Raw genomic sequence first — 22,941 nt, 5'->3', positions numbered from 1 at the left:
CATTTAATGTTCAGAACAACCGACCATTGTGCACATTCATCAGGCCTCATGGAGAATGCATACATAGTCATTTCAGGAATTGTGCACATTTCTTGGGCAATATACATAACCCCCAAGAGGACTTGGAGAAAGTGCATAAAGCAACTGAATTTTGTAGGTTGACTAAATAAGATTTAAAGGAGCATTAATTTGTGATTCAAGCTGACCAGAAGAGCAACAAAACAGGTTGAACTACAAACAGGAAGCTTTTGATTAGCAGTGGGAAGGCCTTTGCTTCATGGCGTTTACTTGTGAACAGACTTTATTGCAAGATCTTGGTCATATGCAGTGTGTGTGTGTGTGTGTGTGCGCACACACACACACACACACACACACACACACACACACACTATTTGGGCACCACCATTTCCTAAAATATTAAAATAGCATGAAAACACTATTAAAAACAATGCAATTTTTTATTTTTTATTTATTTATTTGGTTTTCTTCAAATTAAAATTTTACAATCACATATCCAACATACACCCAAAAACAAGATTCCAAAGAATCTCCTGGACTTCCCTCCTCCCCTTTGTGGGTCCTATTGTTAGTCATTTCCTCCTGGATCTTTTATAATAATCCAAATCCTTTACATCTCCATTATATCCAAAATTCACCATTAAACTACAAGTGTTATTCCAATCCTACCTACGATTTGTATCTGAAGAAGTGTGCATGCACACGAAAGCTCATACCTATGACAAACTTAGTTGGTCCCTAAGTTGCTACTGGAAGGATTTTTATTATTATTATTTTGACTACGATTTTAACTGTTTGCAATGGTTTTTAAGACAAATTATAAATTTCCCCCCTTCCTTATTAAAAATTTGGTCTTCCTGATTTCTGATTCTTCCAGTCATTTTTGCCATTTTGGCATAATTCGTCAACTTACTCTGCCATTCTTCTCTGTTTGGGACTTTATCTTCTTTCAGTCTCTGGGCCAATAACATCTGTGCAGCCTTGGTCGCATACAATGCAAAATAATGCAAATAATCATTTAAGTGAACCAGCTAACAAATTTAAGCAGTTGCAAGGGGCTGTCGGCATAAAAAGGGGTCTACCTGGAAAATGTGCCAAATGTCTGCTGGAAGAGTGTGCCAAATTTCTAGTGGAGACCAATTAGACCTCTCTAACATGGGGGACAGCTAGCAGCCAGCAGTGGTCCATGTGGTCATGTAGGTGTGACACATCTGCTCTCTCAGCTTCTGAACACTGGTGCTTACTTGAGGGATGGAGATGTTGTTGTTTAGTCGTTTAGTCATGTCCGACTCTTCGTGACCCCATTTTCCTCTAATTGGGAGGAAATGATGCTTCAGCAGAGCTAAAGGCCTCTAGAACAGAAGCATCAAAATGCTACAGACTTTCATCACATGAATTCTGTCCCTCTGCCTATATCTTTCAGATTTCTAGCAGCAATCTGCTGGACAGAACCAGTCCAATTTTGCTGCCCAGAGTGATGGTGGAAATGGTTTCCCCACCCAATCCCATATAGATAAACCAATGGACTAGCAGTCAAATCTCATTTCAGTACTCAATGAGGCAATACTTTTGAGGGCATCCTTGCTGTTGAAACAAAGGGAATGTAAAGAAATTCCCTGAAGCTTAAGAAAAAAATGGGAAAATTCAGTTATTTTCCCAATGAGTATGAGGGAATTGGTTACAGGTAGGTAGCCGTGTTGGTCTGGGTCGAAGTAAAATAAAAAAATTCCTTCAGTAGCACCTTAAAGACCAACTAAGTTTTTATTTTGGTATGAGCTTTCGTGTGCATGCACACTTCTTCAGATACAGTGAAATAGTATCTGAAGAAGTGTGCACTGTATCTGAAGAAGTGTGCATGCACACGAAAGCTCATACCAAAATAAAAACTTAGTTGGTCTTTAAGGTGCTACTGAAGGAATTTTTTTATGAGGGAATTGTTGGGCTTTTCCCAGGCCTCAGGAAATTTCCAGAAATCTTAACAAAACTTTTTTTTCTTCCCTCAAAATCTTTGTTGTTTGACCCAAATAGCTCTACCACTCGACCTCAAAAATACCCTACCTCCCCCCCCCCCAGTGTCATTGAGTGGCAACTGTACCTGAGAAAGATACCCGGTGATACAGGAATTATGTTTCTCTTTCATCACCTTTACACCAGCATATATTAATTTCTCCTGGCATGTGTACGTTTAAATTTAAATGGTCTCTGGCTAAATTTTATCTCCTGTAAATTTTATTTTCTCTACTTCACATTTTTCTCTTGGGTTGTTTCACATGGTTCATGTTTTAATCATACGCTGCCTTGAGGGTCTTTGATAGAAAGACAAGAAATAAATACCTTTGTAAGTAAATAAGAATTTACACTTTACTACAATCTGACAGGAAACCATTAAACTGGGGAAGAGGAACCTGTTGTCCTCCAGAGGTCATTGAACTACAACTCCCACAATCCCTTTGGCCATGTTGGCTGGGGCTGATTGGAATTGGAGTCCAACAATATCCAGCAATGTCCCCATTCCTGCCCTGAACAGACAAACGGAATAATTAAGCACTGCATTGAGAGCACGCCTTGAGTTGCCACCCATGGTTTGATCCTGAGCCTTGCACCCTTGTTGGCCTGTTTGTTTGGCCATAACTGCCTGGGGCCCAGAAAACAGTTTCTTAAGAGTTGAGAAGTCAGCCGTATAGTGAGAGCAATGTTTAAATGCCACCCACCTAAAGGCAACATACCTGTATGACACAGCCTCAGCCAGCTTTTTTTCTGCAAGAGCTATGGTTTATGAGCGCCCAGGCTAATGAGTTAAAACTCTGGTGACCATAAAACTGAAATATAATTGTGACATTAAAGATGCCTATATTCGAACTTAATTATTAATTAATTTAATGAGAGGAATAGGAGGGTGGTATAAAACTGCTAATTAAACGGCTCTGTAAAACTGCAGACAGCAGAGGATTTACCCAATGATGAATCCCACAACAGCATTTCAGCTATATCAATATTCTGCTAATATACTGTATGCAAGAGGTCCTTGGTAATATGCCGCTCACAGTTAAACCGATGGGGCAGGCGTGTAGAGTGAATGAAAATGAAGGGCACACAAAAATCCCCAATGACATACACCTTGAAGAGTTTCCCAAGGCCGCCCCCCCCCCCAGTTTGCAGCATTTGCTGAAATTGGTGAAATAAAGTTTGACGTGCAAGGTTTTATTTTATTGTGTTTTATTTTATAATGAACACAACCTTGCCCTTGCACCGACAGATGTACCCAACATAGACCGTACTGCTTTTTAGCATCAGTATTCCCACACACACACACACACACACACAGGTCAGTGCTGTTGTGGACAAACGGCAACAGAGACAGTAAGTGCCTGTGCTTAAAATATTGCTCGCATGGGATGACTACTCATAGTAGCTGTGCAACACGGGCGTTGCGAACTCGCACAAGATCACAGCTCCAGTGAAGAGAAAACTAGAAAAGTTGCAACACTTTTCACAGAAGAGAACAGAAACAGTAATGCTGTGTGAGATTCAGGCTGCATACACACCATATATTTAAAGCGCGCACACACATACACAGAATCTTGGCTACTGCAGTTTGCTAAGGGCGCTGAAAATTGTAGCTCTCTGAGGGGTAAACTAAGTTCCCATTATCTTTTCTCCACCACCTCCATCCCTATCCCCTTTGCAAGTCAATGGAGTCATCTCCACTGTATCCCAAAAATCCTTTGGGGTGGGGTTGCTGCATTTCCACCACCACCAATTACCCTATTGTACCCACTCCAAAGCGATAAAGTCTACCATTATGGCAGAACCACATAAGCTATCATTCTGAAAATTGGTGGGCTTCATACCCTCAGATGGGGGGGACCATGCTTACAAATTGCATCCATTTCTTGCAGAAAAGCCCCCCTGGGATTAATCTGCCTATGATCTGGCAGGTTCAATCTACCTTGGAGGGACACCCCTGCCTGTAAAGTTCAACCACTTTGGCCAAAAGTTATAGCCATTTTTTTTTTGCTTCCTCATTAGAGTGAATGGGGAATATTGCATACAAAGCAGTTCTGAACCTGGAGCAGAGATTGAAGTGGTGCTAGAGCACAAAGTGATTCAGAAACAGATTAGAATTTTTAAAAATGCACAGATATAAGGCGAACCTTGGGGCCTATGCTATCCCCTAATGTATACATTGATCACCAAGCTGATGGCTGTACATACCTCGCCTTCAGGTACTAAACACCTGAGTGAACAGGAACATTTTCAGATGGTAAAAGGGAACAAAACACATCTCGCCAGGGAGGGAGTTCCATAATTCCTACCTCCTCAGGTATTTTATTGAAGGGTTGTGCCTAGCAAGGGCATGAGTTAACAGGTGAGAGGAAGAGAGCTCCCATTCTGCAGCTCTCAGCCAAAGGTGAATAGTTGGAGAGTGGGATGGCCTCAAGAGAGAAGAAGGCTGCATGACCACCCCCTTTTATAGGGTCTCCCAGGGTCACGCCCACCTACCTGGTCACATGCAGCGGCAGGAAGCTCCAGACCAGGTGTGACAGGAAGTCCTCCTGGCTGTGGAGTAACACGCCCTTGCATGTGCACTCTGGGGAAACAGGAAGTGTTTTACATGTCTGCCTATGTTACATTCCATACGGGTGGGCATGGAAGTACATTGAAGTTCCAAGTGTAAATGCTTGTGCAGGTCAGTTGATACCAGGATTTGGAATAACTAAATTCCTTAAACATCACTATTAAGTTTATGGTTCCTACATCATGCAGCCCATGATCAACTGAGAGGTATGGTGAAACAACAGGATGCGGGTGGCGCTGTGGTCTAAACCACTGAGCCTCTTGGGCTTGCCGATCAGAAGGTTGGCGGTCCAAATCCCCACGATGGGGTGAGCTCCCGTTGCTCTGTCCCAGCTCCTGCCAACCTAGCAGTTCGAAAGCATGTCAGTGCAAGCAGATAGGTACCGTTGCGGTGGGAAAATAAACAGTGTTTCTGTGCACTCTGGTTTCCATCATGATGTTCCGTTGTGCCAGAAGCAGTTTAGTCATGCTGGCCACATGACCCAGAAAGCTGTCTGTGGACAAACATCGGCTCCCTTGGCCTGAAAGCAAGATGAGCGCCGCAACCCCATAGTTGCCTTTGACTGGACTTAACCGTTCAGGGGTCCTTTACTCTTTTACCTTTACCTATGGTGAAACAAAGCAAAAATCCCTCCTGAGATTAAATGCAAGCAATCCTTTCCGTTTGTGATGGTTGACTTTTATTTACTTTTAAATTTAGCATCTGCTTTTTGATAAGCTTCCAACAACATGCTACAAGCGTGTGTGACATTGCATTGCAGCAGCAGGGAGCTCTTGCCCCTCATTATATAGATGAATGTATGCTTGGAGGACAGCATCACTATTTAACCTAATTTAGATGAAAATGTCAAAACAATGTCTTCAGAAGACTACTTCACCTGAACTGTAGTGAAGTCTTAGTGACCATCAGATATTTGAAGAAAAAAGGAAGGAGACTTTTCTAAGAGGTTACGACAATCAGAATATATCCACTGAGAAAAATCGCATTGCTTCCAATCTCCATTGGCCGCCAACATTTCACTACCACTCAGGTGAAGTGCCCTTGCCAATAAATTCCTTTGACATCCTCAACTAAATGAGGAGAACATTCCAACAAATCATAAGGAAAAGCCTCTGTGGTTCACCTAGCTATTAAGGACTGTTGCTTTCTGTACATACGCAATTGCTTAATCCGGCCAGTTACATTTCAAAAGACAGTCCTTATTAGGGCTGAGATGAACATGCCAAATTCCCCCTTCCTCAAAATATTTATTTATTGTGAAGGAGAATTGTTAATCAATCCATACTCAGATAATGGAAGCAACTGGATTTGTGTGGGTTATTTTTTTGTTTTTGGTTTTGTCCCACAGCAGTTTTGTACCATTTTTTAAACTCCATCGTGCTGAGTTCCTCAGAAAAGATCAGATACATCTACAGGAATCATTTATGCACCCAGAAATATATATTTAGGATGTGAAGCACAAAGTAGGAACTTCCACACTTAAAGGATTTCAGTAAAGGATTTACACTAAGCCTTTTTTTCCCTTGGCTCTTCCTGTTAGTTCCCTATCTGTAATAATATATATTGGAAATAATACAAAATGTCACATTAATATTTAAGTTCATTAAAAAGAATAAATAAGGTTACAGGTAGGTAGCCATGTTGGTCTGGGTCGAAGTAAAATAAAAAAATTCCTTCAGTAGCACCTTAAAGACCAACTAAGTTTTTATTTTGGTATGAGCTTTCGTGTGCATGCACACTTCTTCAGATACCAGTGTCTGCTCCACATGTTAAACTACTTGTAGGAAGTAGTAGCTCACATAATTTTGGCTATTATGAATCAGCCCTGGAATTATTTCCCAAACAAATATTTTCATCTTGAACTAAATGTTCAAATTATGGATATGCAGGGAGTGGGCCGAAATCTGTTCCACATTTGAGCTCTTGTGTTCTTCATTATTCCACATTTTGGGAGTTACTGCTCCCAACCAGAGTCCAGAGATTGGGAAGCATACTTCTGCGTCTCATGTTTGGAAACTACCCAACAAACCATAAAAAATATTTGCCCTGATCTAATGATGATTTGAGACCAAAGGAGCTCCAGAGCTGCCCCAAAGGCAAGTGCTTCTCCATATAGTGGGACAATTAAGTGGCAAGTATACTCACATATAAGGGACACGGATGGGACTGTGGGTTAAACCACAGAGCCTAGGGCTTGCCGATCAGAAGGTAGGTGGTTGAAATCCCTGTGACGGGGTAAGCTCCTGTTGCTCGGTCCCAGCTCCTGCCAACCTAGCAGTTAAAAAGCATGTCAAAGTGCAAGTAGATAAATAGTTACTGCTATAGCGGGAAGGTAAATGTTGTTTCCGTGCGCTGCTCTGGTTCACCAGGAGCAGCACTGTTATGCTGGCCACATGACCTGGAAGCTGTACGCCGGCTCTCTCGACCAATAATGTGAGATGAGCGCCGCAACCCCAGAGTCGGTCACGACTGGACCTAATGGTCAGGGGTCCCTTTACCTTTACTATACTCACATATGAAGGAGCTCTAGTGCACGTTGGGCTCTAGATCAGAAACAGAGCCTGGAAAGTTTATTGTCAGAAGGAATATATAGTTCAAGTTCAACATGTCCAAAAAGGGACTAATTCCCATTAATTCCTTTAAAAAACAAAGGTTCAGATTTGGTCCATATTCAATTCAAGTTCATTCAATTGATCCTTGGCTATATATATATATATATATATATATATATATATATATATATATGTGTGTGTGTGTGTGTGTGTGTGTGTGTGTGTGTGTTTTTATAAAAAAATGTTTAGGGGTACTCATTTTCCTACTCATATTGAAATCCTGCCCCTCAATGCGGCCAAACTTAGATTCACAAAATGTTTAGGGGTATGCGTACCCCTGCATCCCCCCAGAAAAAAAGCACTGCATATATATAGAAATAAAATAAATCAGAATACTACAACTACTGTGCTGAAGAATAAAGTGTACTTAAGGAAACTAAAAAAACCCAGCCCCAATGGAATGTGAATTGTTAGATTATTTTCCCCAACAATGCAAAGAGCCTAAAGAGTTAAAAACAGCAGCATGAATTAGAAAATGAACTAGAAATTGTTTAAAATTCTATACCAAAATGAATTCACCTTTTACCCAGCGATTATGACAACTACTTTCAGTCTGTTAACCTGCACTAGTTCAGTCTGAGTTCTGTCTGGCTCAGAGAAATGTTGTATTTCTGAATTTGACAAAAGGTTGAGCTTTGCAATGCTGAGGTAACCTTTATTTCAAGACTTTCATTTATAAACACTGCCATTCTTTAAGAGCATCTGTCTTCTAATTAATCATGACAGAAAATACAGAAATAAACAACCCCCCCCAAAAAAGGAATAAAAGGAAAGAAAGTAATCCGATAAAATTGATGTGCTCGTTTTATCCTTCCTTCATAGTTGCAGCCCCCATTCCTTCTAATCAGATCTGCTTAATTTTTGTTTACAAAGGTTTGACTCACTTAGCTTGAGAACTTCTCTTACACCAAAGACAGGAAGGCAGCCACTCCTTCATCCAAATCTATCGCATGCAGAATAGCAAATGGATTTCAGCTACTAGAGCAAACTGCCATGACCTTTGTGGATATTTTGCTGCAGGGAACATTAGCAGATCATTCAGAATGATGTCACCAAGGAAGGTTTTTTAGTCTGGTATCCCTTCATGCTTGGCATGTGCTTGGAAAAAAATACAATGTGAGGCTTTTCGTCTGTTCAAAGTCACAAACTGCACGGGCACTATAAATAGCAAGTGTGTCAGTGTTTCTGCTCCCCGAAACTCCAAAAAGTGTTAATCTTTTCCTTGGACTGTCATCTCTGATTTATTTCTAAACGGAACTAAGATAAAGAAAACCGCTAGACATGTTGACGTTGTTCTATGCCAAGCTATATAACTAAAGTAATTGCTTTTCCATGAGTTCTGCAGGGCCTCCTCATGAATAGGAACAGAACAAAACTCATACCAGAAAGCATCATTAGAAAGTTTTCTAATGTTGTTTCAGTGAATGGTGTTACCTAATACTAGGCATTTCCTTCCAAGTGGGGTCTAGTACAATTCAGATCCAACATTTGAATCTCTGAATGAGGTGGATCGGACAGCACCTTTATCTAGTGCTGCTATGAAGGGTGGGGTTGGGGAAAGATAACAGGCGTTCCAGAAAAACAAATATATTTGCAGCCACCGTAACCGGAAAAATTGGCAGGGGTTTGGGAGGCGGGTATGGTAATTTCACCTTTGCGGTGGTGTCCCCACCATACATTTCTTTCCCACTGTTTAAAATTTAGCATTTCACACTGCAGTGTGAAAGGGACTTTAACCAGGAAAACTAACAAAATAATCCCCATGCAGGGGCGTCGACTTGGGCCCCAGATGATGGGTGCCCAGTGGCAAGCACAACGTAACGTGACATCTTCCAGTTTCTACTGGAAGTCATGTTGGAGGACTGGGAGGGCCTTGAACATCCCTTCCGAGGCCTCACAGGAACTCGGGGGTCACATCTGATGTCTCACGACACCTTCAACATGACTTCCCGTTTCTTTCTTTTTCCTTTTTTAATTATCTTTTTATTCAATTTTAACAAATACATCCTTACATCGTTAAAACATTATTACACAAATAGATATACGTTCTAATACATAATTGTATACAGAAGAAAAGTCACAATATTAGTTTACAAAATATAGCATATTCTTACAATTTGTTATGACCTTACTGTTAAAAATTAACATAAAAAGGGAACTTAGTTATATATAAACATTGACTTCCCTAATCCAACTCTCCTTTGATTCAATAAAGAAATAAAAAACATAAGATCAACACGTGCTATTTTGTAGCTAATCATAATTTAACAATTCATTTTATCACTATTTTCTCAAATTTGTACAATAAGAGTTAATCCAATGTGTGAACCATGTTGAGGTCGCACCTCTTTTTTAAATAACATAGAAAACTATTCCAGAGGCCTGGCAGGAAGAAACCGGAAGTCGTGTTAGAGCCCCGCAGTGTGGGTACCCAAGACACCCAGGGCCCCCTATAGTTAGTGCCAGTGTCCCCATGTCCAAATGTTAGTGTGTTAAATCATAAATAAAAACATGGTACCCTTAGCCTTTTCTGCCTTTTTCTTCCTCTTCCTCTTCTTCTTTGACTAATTGGTAACAAACACCCTTATATCTTAAAGGTACAGAAAAGGTAAAGGTACCTCTGATAGTTAAGTCCAGTCATGGACGACTCTGGGGTTGCAGCGCTCATCTTGCTTTACTAGTTGAGGGAGCCGACGTTTGTCCGCAGACAGTTTCTGGGTCATGTGGCCAGCATGACTAAGCTGCTTCTGGCGACCCAAAGCAGTGCACGAAACACCATTTACCTTCCTGCCGGAGCAGTACTTATTTATCTACTTGCACTTTGACGAACTGCTAGGTTGGCAGGAGCAGGGACCAAACAACGGGAGCTCACCCTGTCGCGGGGATTCGGACCACTGTACAGAATTGAGAGGATGAATAGTGTCCTATATTTTTAAAGGTCACTTTCCCTCCCAAGTACCACAGTTCCTTGCACTCTCCTCCCATATTTACTCCCTACATCTGCTGGTTTGGGGGGTCACAAATACATTTTAAAGTCAAGGAAAGCATAGTACGTTGAATTGTAATAATAATGAAAGTAAAACATGGCGCTTTTTTTTCATTGCCTATTTTTTCTGTGTTTTTTAGCCTCTTCAATGTAGCTACTGGCTTAATGAATCCCTTTTCTTAGAAAAAAGCCCCTGTGCCTATGAGATTATCACTGTAAAATTTGTCATTCTCCTTGTGCTTAAAGTACATGATTAAAGCAGTGGCCCTGCTGAGGGAAATGATTCTAGCTCACAACTAGAAAGAATCAATCCGTGTTTGCTGAAGTCAGACTGGTTTAGTAGACACTGCTGTTCTGGGACGCTGCCAGACCCCTAAGAAATGTGCATGAGCTTTGAAACTCCATACTAGTCTTGCACAGAGCACAGCAAGGGCCCCAGAAAAGGCTTATCAACCTCTAATGTACCTTTTAAAGATGCAACAGCTGTGCATAAAATATAGAGCAAATACATACGCACAATATACTTATTACAAATTGCTCTATTCCAATGTTGGAAGAGAGCAGGGTGGTTTTTATTTTGGTTACTAGGCAATGGCATACATGGCAGAATTAACCGAAGGGCTGTAATGGTTGATGCTGTAATGGTTGACGCTCTTCTCCAAGGAACATCTGAAGCAAATGAATGAATCTCCTTCATCAGTACATGGAATAGAAAGTGGGGAATGCCCCATCTTGTGCTTGAAAATATCTCCATGTATAGGGTTGCCATATTTTTAAAAAAATTGGAAATCCGGACAGAAAAGGATCTCCCTCTTTAATTCCAGCTCTAGAAATGTTAAATAGCCCAGAGATTCGGATTTACTTTTCCAAAGCCCAGGCAACTCACAGTCTTCCATAACCTGGGGAACCTCTTAGAAAACAAGGATGAATAACCATGTAGTCTAACAAATGGGGATGATTTGAATGAGAAATTCCAGAGAATTGCCTTTTAAAACCAATGAAGCCAAATGTCACAAACTATAAAGAATTTTATTTGGGAAATAAAAGGAGCAGAAGGAAGGAAGGGAAAGGGAAGGGAAAGAAGTCACACACCAAGAGACTTGCAAATTAAAGCAAAAAGTCAATCAAACCTTACGTAATTGCATCAATGCATATGACCTGGGTTTCAGAGAATGGGCAGAGTCCCACACAGAAAAGAAGCTTATATCTTGATTGATTGATTGATTGATTAAGTGATTGCATTTATATGTCATCTTTCTGCCAAGGCCCCCACAGTGGTTTACAATGTTAAAGCAAACAAACTTTAAATTTTAAAGCAAACAAACCACATTAAAAAGGCAAAGTTGGACAGGGCAAGGGGAGGGGTTGAACGGGTGCTGGTGTAATGTGAACAAATGGGTTAAATTACACAATGCTTTTGCTTACTTCTTGAAGAATATGTCCCCCACGTCTGGATGTGCTGAGATGAGGGTGCCAAGTGCGCTGGGTTACTATAACAACACCAGCAAGGTTGAGTGTATGACTTGCTGACTTATTCACCCTCCCATTGGTTCAGGAAATGTGTAGAGATGGATATAATGTTCTTCAACTGTGGTGTCCAGAACTGGACACAGTATGCCACGTGTGGTCTGACCAACCCGAGTGTGAAACCCAGGATATCTGCCGGTTCAGAAGCTCCGAGAAGTGCCAAATTGCAGACACTCAAGAGGCACTGTTCACTTAATAGAGGTTTCGTTACAGGTAGTCAAAGCAAACAGAGGCTTTTATCTCAAGCAGGTGCATTACAACCCCCCTGAGATATACAATGAAGAGCAGCAGTGCTTTTTTCGGGGAGGGGGGATGGTGGGGGAACTCACCACAAATTTTGCCAATTTGTTTATTTATGGTGGGCCCAGTCACAGTGCCACACACCCCGCACTGGGCAGTGGCTAAATATAAGTTATAATTAATAAAGTGGGAGCGGGTGGTGCTGTGGTCTAAACCATTGAGCCTCTTGGGCTTGCATACCAGAAAGTCGGCAGTTCGAATCCACGCAACGGGGTGAGCTCCCGTTGCTCTGTCCCAGCTCCTGCCAACCTAGCAATTCAAAAGCACATCAGTGCAAGTAGATAAATAGGTACCGCTACGGCAGGAAGGTAAACGGCGTTTCCGTGTGCTGTAGAACTTGTCGCAGTGTCCTGTCGCACCAGAAGTGGTTTAGTCATGCCGGCCACATGACCCAGAAAGCTGTCTGTGGACAAATGCCAGCTGCCTCGGCCTGAAAGCGGAAATGAGCGCCACACCCAATAGTCACCTTTCACTGGACTTAACCGTCCAGGGGTCCTTTACCTTTACCTATGATTAATAAACTAAAGCAGACAATGATCTGGATTAGAAATGGACACAGTTTTATGGATTACAGATATAGATGATATTTTGGCTCGGGCATTAGGTGTATATCCCATTCCAGCCCTGCCAGACAAAAAATAATAATTATTAAATTTTTAAAAGGTAAGGGAACCCAGTTCTCCCCAGTTCCTGCTAAAAAAAATCCCAAACCCTAAAGAGCAGTTTCTGTGTGTGTAATAAACAGATATTTAAGCTATTACCATTAGAGTCCAGTGCCAGGGAATGACTGAACTATATAATGACACTATCCACATAGTTGATTTTAACACTCTCAGTTTCTCAGCTGTCTCTCAGGCCATTTGCCATAAATTCTGCATTCTGTAACTATCAGTGGAATGGTTCAGAAGTGCCAGTCAACTGACTACATCTGCCATACAGTGGAGGGCAGACTCACTGACTGATTTTATGTTTTGGTAATTATTCTGCAAACTTTTAATTGGGCAGGGGGTTGCAGGCTGTTCATGTGAAAATGGTTCATGTGAAATGGTTCTCTGTGCAAGTTAAGCAGTTTTCCAACAACAACAACAACAACAACAAAGCAACCCCTGGTTTTCCCCACAGGTTATGCTGGAGCAGTCAAAACTACTTTTATTTCGTATTTTTTTATGCATTTTGTGCGTTGATCATTTTTATTTTGTATTTTGTGCTTTGTATACTGTTACTTTGTATTGTGAGCCGCTCTGAGACTGACCGGTATAGGGCGGTATACACATAATAATAATAATAATAATAATAATAATAATAATAATAATAATAATGTATCTGGGTTTGTGGTGTTTGGGAGCCGAAACATTCGAGTCGCAAGACATTCGTCAACCAAGGTACGACTGTATTTGAATTGTTTAGAGGCTACCTTTCCCAATTAATAAACTTTTGTTTGTTTGTTATTTTGTAACCTGCCCTGGGTAATATATGTATGTGATAAACAAACACACACTTGACAGCTTGCTTGTGTGAATGGGCCACCACATATATTGCATCGCATGCATGAACCAACTCTTGCCAATTTCCCCCTGAAAACATTGCTTATATTTCTGAGTAAGTATAGCTTGGATCATGCTGCTAAGCTCCAGTTTCCCTCTAATATATTGCAGTGTTAATTTTGGCTGGTGGCTTCGTGTCACTCTGTGCTTTACGGAACCATCCTGAGTACATTAATCCCACATAAAAAATAAATGACTTCTATGAGAAAGCACTTTTATAGTCGGGTGTGTTAGTACTAGCAGCTGGAGCGTGAAACAGTCAGAATACTTGGGTGCCAACTTTGCATAAACAAACCGTTTCTCGATGCTTCTGCTAATATTATTTGGCTTCTGAGTTCTTGCCAGTTGTGTGTTCAATGGAACTGATGTTTGGCTTAGTGAAGGCTCTTTCACCATGAAGAAGTGGGGCTGGGGTGGGGGAACAGCTAAACTGTGTAGGGATAGATACACCTTTATACTTCTCAACAGCAGGAAATAAAGGAACGGAACAAAACAGCAATTACAAAGGTTCCTCTCACCTAAGACACAGGCACTTCACTTTCAGTCCTTGGCAAACAAAATATTAAAAGCCAAACAGTTTTTTAAAAAAGTCAGATATATATAAAAAGATCTTCCCATTTTCTCCCACCCACCCACCCTCAAACATATAACATTCACCCCTAATGTATTTTATGAAAGCCGCCCAAGTAAAACTATTTATTTTAACTAAAGTAATCAAGATTAATGCCAGCAGTTATGACACACGCTGTTTGCTAAAGAACACATAGAACAATTGCTCAAGGCAAGCTTCATTAAGAAATCAGATAAAATTAGTAAAACTGATTATATTTCAAAACTCAGCAGTGGCAGCAGCAGCGGCAGCTCAAATTGCCATTCAGGAGGCTCCAATTAACACAACTGGTCTTGTTCACAATCAGCTTTTGTAATCTCATTAGTCTATTATATTTTAATCATTGGGATAACTGCACAACCAAACTTAACTCTCCTTTTGGTGCTTTTGCACTGATGGAAAAGGAGTGAAAAATCACAATGTGCACAGGGTTTTTTCTTTTTCAGAAGATGATGTGATTAGGAGTCGACCCGGTTTACATATTATTGCCACGCGTGCAGAAGCCGTGGTCCCAGGACTCTGGGTGTGGCAGCAGGACTCCACTAACAGCAGGCCTCTAATTTGGCACTAATTGAGGAGGGATTCATTGGATGGATGGCATTGCTTTCAGGGGCGGCAGCGGCTGAATTAGAGATACGGTTTCGGAAGACAAGAAAGCAGCGTGCAGTCCATAGACACCTATGCAGTGCCGCTCCACTGTACAAAGCCTTGTTGCAGAGGTATTGTCCCTTGTTATAACACAAAGCTTTGTGTCCTTTAGGTATCTGGCAGTCTGCAGTACCTTATGGTACCCGTGTTTCCTTGATATTGAGCACCGCTTGCTGCAATGAGATTATGTTCTATTGATGGGAACTGGGGTGTAACGCAGCCATCCACAGAAAGCAATAGGTTGTCCTATTTCCCCGCTGCAAAACACTATGTATTTTTATGAACTGCCTCTATCTTGCACACCAGGAATGCTTCTGTGGCTAAAGCTATAATAGGATTTTCCTAAATGATACAGAAATACAAATATCCTGACGGAGCATTTCGCTGCCTCTCTCCCTCTCTCCATTTATTTAAGCAAGGCAGGATTTTCCTCCCATCTTTTGAAAGGCCGTTTTCAATTTCCTTTTTTCCCTTATGAGCACTTCCTGCAAAGGTGTCAATATGCACTAATTGTGTTCTGCTTGGCTCACCGGAAAATCAAAGCAGCAAAGAGAGTAGGCCAATATGCATTCAAATCCCTTTACTTGCCGGCATCAATCTCAGCTGGAAAGGAGACGCAAAAGCAAATATCTATATGCTGGGAAAATCAGGATTTCTTCCTGTGACCTCAAACAGAACTAATGTAGACTGTATTTGTTTGAGGTTCTGTTTAAAAAAAAACGCAAAACTTTCTGAAATGATTACAATGCAGCTTCTTGCAGCCAATATCCTGGGAGTATTTTGCTTCAGAGAACATAACAAGAAATAATACCACAATACAAGCAGAAGAGTAGATATTATAATCACATTAGGAGGTTGCTCAAGCAGACCTTGCTAGCACCAAAGCAAATCCAGCAGTTCAGTTAGGCCAAAGAGCAGAAAATATGCTCACTGATGCTCTACATCTCAAACCATAGCAAATCAGAACCAATAATTCAGCTATTTAATAGGGGCAGAGCAACAGTCTAGGTCAATCTCTCTCTCTCTCTCTCTCTCTCTCTCTCTCTCTCTCTCTCTGTGTGTGTGTGTGTGTGTAGGAGTGTAAACTTCACCCAACAAAACACCCTTCTCAGATCATGTTGGACTGGACGGGTGTATGCATGTCTCCATCCCCTCCGTGCATTTGGGTCACAGCTTTTCGCGCATGCATATTTGTCCATTGGCAGATCTCTGCATCTCTATATTTTGTATAGCACCAATGTGGTACATGCTGGGTTTTGAGATGCAGGGAAACCCCAAAATGCAGTGCCTCTAGAAGTTTCATTGTTCCAGAGCATTGTGGGTAAAAGAAAAAAAGCATGGTGGCTGCCATATTTTTGTGGCCGTGGCCATTTTTTTTACCCACAATGCCCCAGAATGGCTGGATTTTTAAGACTCTGCATTTTTGAGAAAGCTTAACTGTTAGACACTGACACATCAAGTGTAAGGCCGGGACTGAGTTTACCTGTTTCCCTTTATATATGGCGACAAGTGGCACAGAACTGTAGAGTTGGAAGTGGACCCTGCAGGCCATCTGCATTGCAGGGTTCTCAATTAGATCATACATGACAGACATACATGACAGATGGCCATCCAGTGGGGGAGGAAGGGGGCATGGGGGGGGGTGCGACAAAATGAGTTTTTTAAAACTTGGGCTCACGAAACTTTTTAGGAGTGTCGTGGTGGCTTAGGTGCCTGCAGGTTCCGTGCTACCTGAAACAGCAGTGAAGGACTTGCGCCTGCCTACTGTCTCTCCCTCAGCCACCCCACAGCTGAGGGGGAGGTGGCAGAGAGGTTCCAAGCATCAAAGAGGCTTGCCCCACCCCCATGAGCGGATCGCACCGCCCCATGGGCATGGATCACCCCGCCCCCGGCTGCAGGACACGCCCCTGCACCAGGCACCTGAGCGGCTAGCTACACCGCTGTGGCCACCCAACCTCTGCTTAAAACTCTCCAAGGAACGAGAGTCTACCACCTCTTGCGGGAGCCTGTTCCACTGTTGAACAGCTCTTAACATCAAAAAGAGCAGCAGAAACAAACTTGCCAAATCGTCTGGTAATTACATCCTCCAGTCAGGTTGGGAACCTGCTTTAGAGTATGCCTAGCAAAGTGGTTATTGCAGCTTTGTCTTTCAGGGTTAGAAATCTTTTGTTATCTCACCTACATGCTGCTAAATATACATCCATTTGGTCTTAAGGTTTCCCAAGGGACGTTTGAAGATCCTAGCAAGAGTTTCCCATTGCCCAGCTCTCCCCATCGTGCTTCCCTAAGTGGCAGCATTCTCTGAATTTACATTTTGTAAAATCATCTGGCAGATTATCCTCAAAAAGATCAGACAATACGTATCGCAGGAGAATAAGCAGCGGCAGTGGGGGTAAACCGAGCACACCTTCGGATCCCATGGTCCCCATTCCTAGGATTCAGCTTGTGTTCCCCAGTTAAGCACCATCAATAGTAATACCTAATAGCATTCTCTAAGCTCAGCCAGGGAAAGAAAATGGGGTTGTTATCTATCAAAGCACATTTTAGTTTTTGACAAGTAAAAAGCAGCATGGGGAATGCAGCAAGGCTGCAATGAAAGCCTAAAAGAAAACTCATATAACATCTGGTGTCATTTATCCCCTGTTGGCCTTTCATAGTGCGATATGATGAGCTTGTTCTGATTTAAGATCAGATGATCTGGTTTGAAAGAGGGGAGAAAGTGTGGCGGGTGGCGGCGGAGGGGGGGGGAGAAGGATGCAGTCAGTCTGGCAGCAAATGGGGGATACAAAATCTGCTCAAATAATTGGAAACACGACAGATTTTCCTTAACTGATGCCAGTGGCGTCTTACTTTATCCATCTCTCTCAGCTGAATTTGTTAAGTGCATTATCTTATTGGTTTTAAAGTTTTCATCTCACTTATTTGCAGGGGGGAAACGTGAACAAATCACTCATGATGGATTGCCTAATTTTCCTGGGCTGAATAAACCCAGTTTTATAAGACTGTTGATTCCTGGGTTATTAGTTAATAGAAACATTTATCAATTTCTATACCACCACCACCCTTTCTCTCTCTCTCTCTCTCTCACACACACACACAAACCTCACAAAAACACTACACACAAACACACACACACAACCAAAACAACGCAAAATCAATGATTGCATTAGAAACCTAATATATCAGCACATAATAATCAGCATTGGATATTCTTATGGGTAATTGCATCGTTCTAGGGAGGCTTGAATAAAATTGGTTTCTCCTTCCTTCTTTTGTTATTTTCCCACCCCCCTTTCCTGTACAAATGCAAAACCCAGTCAAAGTGGAAGGATATCATTAGATCAGCAATTACATGGAATGGCCTTTGATCAGGACGGGGGGGGACGGGGGGGGGGGACAGGAAGGGAAGGACCACTTCCTACATAGCAAGAATGGTGCTAGTGTGTCTATTACTAGTTACTTGAACTGAATGAGGTGTTAGACCTTGTAACCCTAGCTGCTATTGAAACCGAACACAGAACAATTAGAATTGTTTACTAATTCAGGGGGGGGGGATTTTGGAGTGGGACGTGTGCGGTTGATAGCCTTTCTTTTAATTGGTTTGGCCAAATTCCTTACCTTTCTGTTGGGTGACCCCTTGTAATGGGACTTGTAATGGGAAATGATGCAAGACCTCTCCTAAAGGTGACACTTTCTCTGCACAGTGCATATAACTTATTAAGATGTCTGTCTTACTGTGGTTTATATATATTTTCCATCTCTCTCTCTCTCTCACACACACACACAGCGGGTAGTGCTGTGGTCTAAACCACTGAGCCTTTTGGGCTTACTGAACAGAAGGTCGGTGGTTCAAATCCCCTTGACGGAGTGAGCTCCCGTTGTTCGGTCCCAGCTCCTGCCAACCTAGCAGTTCAAAAGCACACCAGTGGAAGTATAGATAAATAGGTACTGCTGTGATGGGAAGGTGAACGGCATTTCCATGCACTCTGGTTTCTGTCATGGTGATCCGTTATGAAGCAGTTACATATGCTGGCCACATGACCCGGAAAGCTGTCTGTGAACAAACGACGGCTCCCTTGGCCTGAAAGCGAGATGAGTGCCGCAACCCCATAGTCGCCTTCGACTGGGCTTAACCGTCCAGGGGTCTTTTACCTTTTTACCTCCAAACCCCCGATCATTCTTCTCACTAAAACATGCATGCTGATCTAAAAAGAGAGAGGGATGGAGAGAAGTGAAACACTTGGAACAAAAGGGAGGAGGGAATATACCATAGGGCAATAATTTCAGGGCACACGAGATGAAGGAAATGGGCAATGAATGAAGAAAGAGAACAGGGACAGGGAGTATAATATTTGTGTTGTTAACTGGTCAGGCGGAAAAGTGAAGGTGTAAATCTCCGCCAGAGTTAAGCAAAGTTGTCTGTATATTGGGTCTTGAACATTTCAAGTTCAGGAAATGTCAAGATCTGTTCGATACATGATGACATGGCTGATACCAACAGAACCACAATGGAGGCCATTTCAGACAAACCACTTATCACACAACTTTCTCTCACATGACAGCCTTCATGTGGCCCCTTGCGCAGCAGGTTGCACCTGTGAGCTGGGTCTCACTAGCCGATGAACAAGTACACTTATCATAAAGGATGCAAAAGTTATGGTCCACCAGACTGAACACACCCATACCTGTGACTCAAAAACAACAAAGAGGGTTCTGGCATCCTACAGACTAATAGCTATACTGTGGTAAATATGGACAAATTGGTCTATTGTCAGTCTCAATCACTTTTGCTTATGTTCACCCATAAGTCACTTCCATCTGCTTATGCATTAATCAGTGTTTTAGTCCTTTGAAAAAACATCCATTGAAATATATATTTAAATACATATTTTTAAACATGCTGGGTGTTAAGAGTAAAACTTTTGAAATCAATGTGTCTAATCTAAATTGAACACCACACATTTTGTCCCCAAATTGAACTCCCTCAAAAGCACGTTTTAAAATGTATGTTGATAGATTTTGCTTTCAGCCCACGAACGGCATTTGGGACATACAAAAGAACCATATTGTAGTCTGTATGTTAATCTGGGCAGAAGCAGCTCTTGGACACTCGTTATGCTAGCTTCTTGAGAGGTGGGTCTCTGTTGCTTACCAGGAGGGGAAGTAGAGGGGAGGGGTGACAGGGAGGTCAGCATGGTGCGAACACACCAGCAGGAGTGTCAGGCTGGCTCTGCTGGTGTGTTTGCACTGCATCTATCTCTTGGTAAGCACCTCACCTGCCAGGAAGCTAGCGTAGCATCTCTGCCCCATACTGCAAATTGCTTCTGAGTCTGGCAGGTGCAAATCAAATCAGTGTATCCTGAAATTCGCAAAGTACAATTCTGCAAGTACCTTTTATTATCACATAAACTGTTGTGGATTAGACTCCACTTCATCAGATGCATGGTGTGTGCTCCTCAGGTAGCAGGTGTGTATGTATACATGTGTATTTGCTGTGTGGGTATGTATGCATGCACACTAATTTGGTCCACATGCACAGGCTAAGAAACCATGATCTTTATTCCAAAATGCTAGGGAGGTTAGAAATTCTTTTTTGAAAACTAAGTGGGCTGGACAAAATTAGAGACAGTCCCCATCTTCAGTTAGAGAAGGAAATAGGCACCCTAGGAGTCTCATTCAAACAAGTCTGAGTGTTTTACCAACAGAATTATAATGCTGTTTTTATGTGATTTGTAATCCATATTGTTTTCTAAATATTATACTGGAGTATTGCATTTTCCTTCCTCTTTCTTCAAGGTTTATATTATTTTTCTGCAGAAAAATGAAAGAATAATTTTATGTATCATTAGACCAATCAAGTCATTTCCATTACAACAGTGGATCTGCAGTCTTTATCTGATCGTACTTTACACACACACACACACACACACTGATCCACAGGGTTGCTAAAGTGAAAATCTGAACCTAAATTAGATTAACAAATTACAAGGTACAGGGAGGGGAAAAAGTAATAAGTGAGGTCAAATGACAATGAAACAAAAGGGGGGAGGGATATCATACTAGCATGCAGTTGTTACAGAACACCTGGACTGCATGAGCAGCTATTTGTAGAGTTGTTTGTGTGAAGAGCCCATTCACACTCACCCAGAGACCACTTTGAAAAACGCTGCAGAAGATTCTAATTTTCTCTTTGTCCTTAATCATGAACTTAGTGTTTATCTGCTATCAAGAATTTATCTCACCCTTCTGGTAGAAGCCTTCCTGGTGGTAGAAAGGGCTGTTTTGCCCTGTGATGAAATAGACACACACACACACACACTTCAGTAAAATCTGAGAACCTGAGGGTATGCAATAATGGTCCTGAAAAATTTCAGAGGGATCCAACAGATATGGGAGAAATTGGATTCAACTTGCACTTAAAGGTGAGCCCACCTAATTCACTGTTTCTGAAACACATCTGCTCTTTGAAATCTGCAGTTCTCCAAATTTTGCCGGGCACCTTTCCAGACAAGCAATGTGTTCAGAATCAATATATTAGGGTAAAGTGTGCATAAATTGTATATATTAGTGAGAATAATGTAAAAAATGTGGTATATTAAGGAAAATTGCTTTACAATAATGTGTATACAGTATGAGGAAAAAAATTGCACCCCAATGCTGGTGGATTTCAAGAGAACTTCTCCTGTTGGATTTTGTTTTGAATAGTCATTACTTTAGTGCCGGTCTAATGTAAACACTGTCTGTTTAAGAGAAACAGGTGCAAGCGTTTCTCTTAATTGCTCACAGGCGTGGGCTCTGGCTTTTTGTATATAAGGCTCTGCTAGAAAGCCTTCTGCATCTCTTGCTAGATCTTGCAGTTTGATACATCTCGTTATGGATCACTCTCTGTTTGTTCTTAGTTTAAGAGATCCCCTTTAGTTAAACCTTAGTATAATTACTTTGTTTGCTGATAGTTCTCTGGTAGTTTAATGAGGGTTTTTGTGGGAGGTTTTGTGGAAGGTTTTGGATGTGGGAGAAAGTATTTATATTTAGTTTAAAACCTTTAGAGTCAGTTTGTTTTTTACGTTGAAGAAACCCAACAGTTAGTTTTTCATCGCATACAGCTAGTAAGGGGTTTCACACAAGGCAGATTATACCCTACACTCTTGGTGGTGTTTTGCTTAGCTAACTGCGCATACTCTGCGTGAAGAATACTTTAAGGGGCCACTGGTAACTGGGTGATTTGTGTTTAGTACCCAGTCATTCCCAATATTATTTTTACTTTATATATTACATTCCAACATCTCCCTCCCCCCCCCTCCGGAAACGGATGAGGAAATGTGAAGAACTGAATTTAAGGCTGGATCTAGACACATCAAAAAATGTTTCAGGAAAATGCGTTGTAAATCTCATAATAGGAAATCACGTTGCCGAAAGATGGAATTCTACAGTGCCATCTGGTGTCATAGTGTTATAATGCATTTAAAATGCTTTCTTTAAAAAAACTAACTAATGTAACCAAGACCCTAGCATTGGGAAAAGGATAAACTGAGAGAAACCAGAATTGACAGATCTGTCCACATGTCTAGGCATCCTTTAAAATTCCTCAAATGTTTTCTTCTGGAAGAAATTCCCAACTTTGCAGCGTATTTCTTAATAGGACAATGACTTTTCAGATTTGTTGAAGTGAGAGATGCAAAAATATCACCTTTCCTGCGAGTAAGAAGTTATGGTGACAGCATTTAAGAAGATCTTCATTGTCACCCTGATCTAGCAAAAGTTTATCCTAATTATGCAAATGTTCTTGAGTTAGCTATGAACAATTTGTTTTTATTTTGTTTCAGTGGGATTCGGCCACGAGTAAACTTTACTTGGCTGTATGAGCCTATAGCTGCAATAAAGGTATCTTTCTATCTAAACCTTACTTGGGCTAGGGTGGTGATGGGTAAGAAATTAAGTTTGTGTTTTAATTAGAGTCTACCTTTTTGCACTTCTCAAAACAATGTGCAAACAGAAACACAGTAGTTCTTCAAATGATTTTGAAGAATTTGGCAATGGAGCATAGGCTCACCAGTCATTCATGGAACCTCAGCGAGAATGACTTATGGTCAGGGATGACAGGAGCAACATCAGGAAGG

This window comes from Zootoca vivipara, chromosome 8 (genome assembly GCF_965207765.1).
Source record: "Zootoca vivipara chromosome 8, rZooViv2.hap1.1, whole genome shotgun sequence".
NCBI classification, from domain to species: Eukaryota; Metazoa; Chordata; class Lepidosauria; order Squamata; family Lacertidae; genus Zootoca; species Zootoca vivipara.
This window is presented reverse-complemented; position numbering follows the sequence as displayed.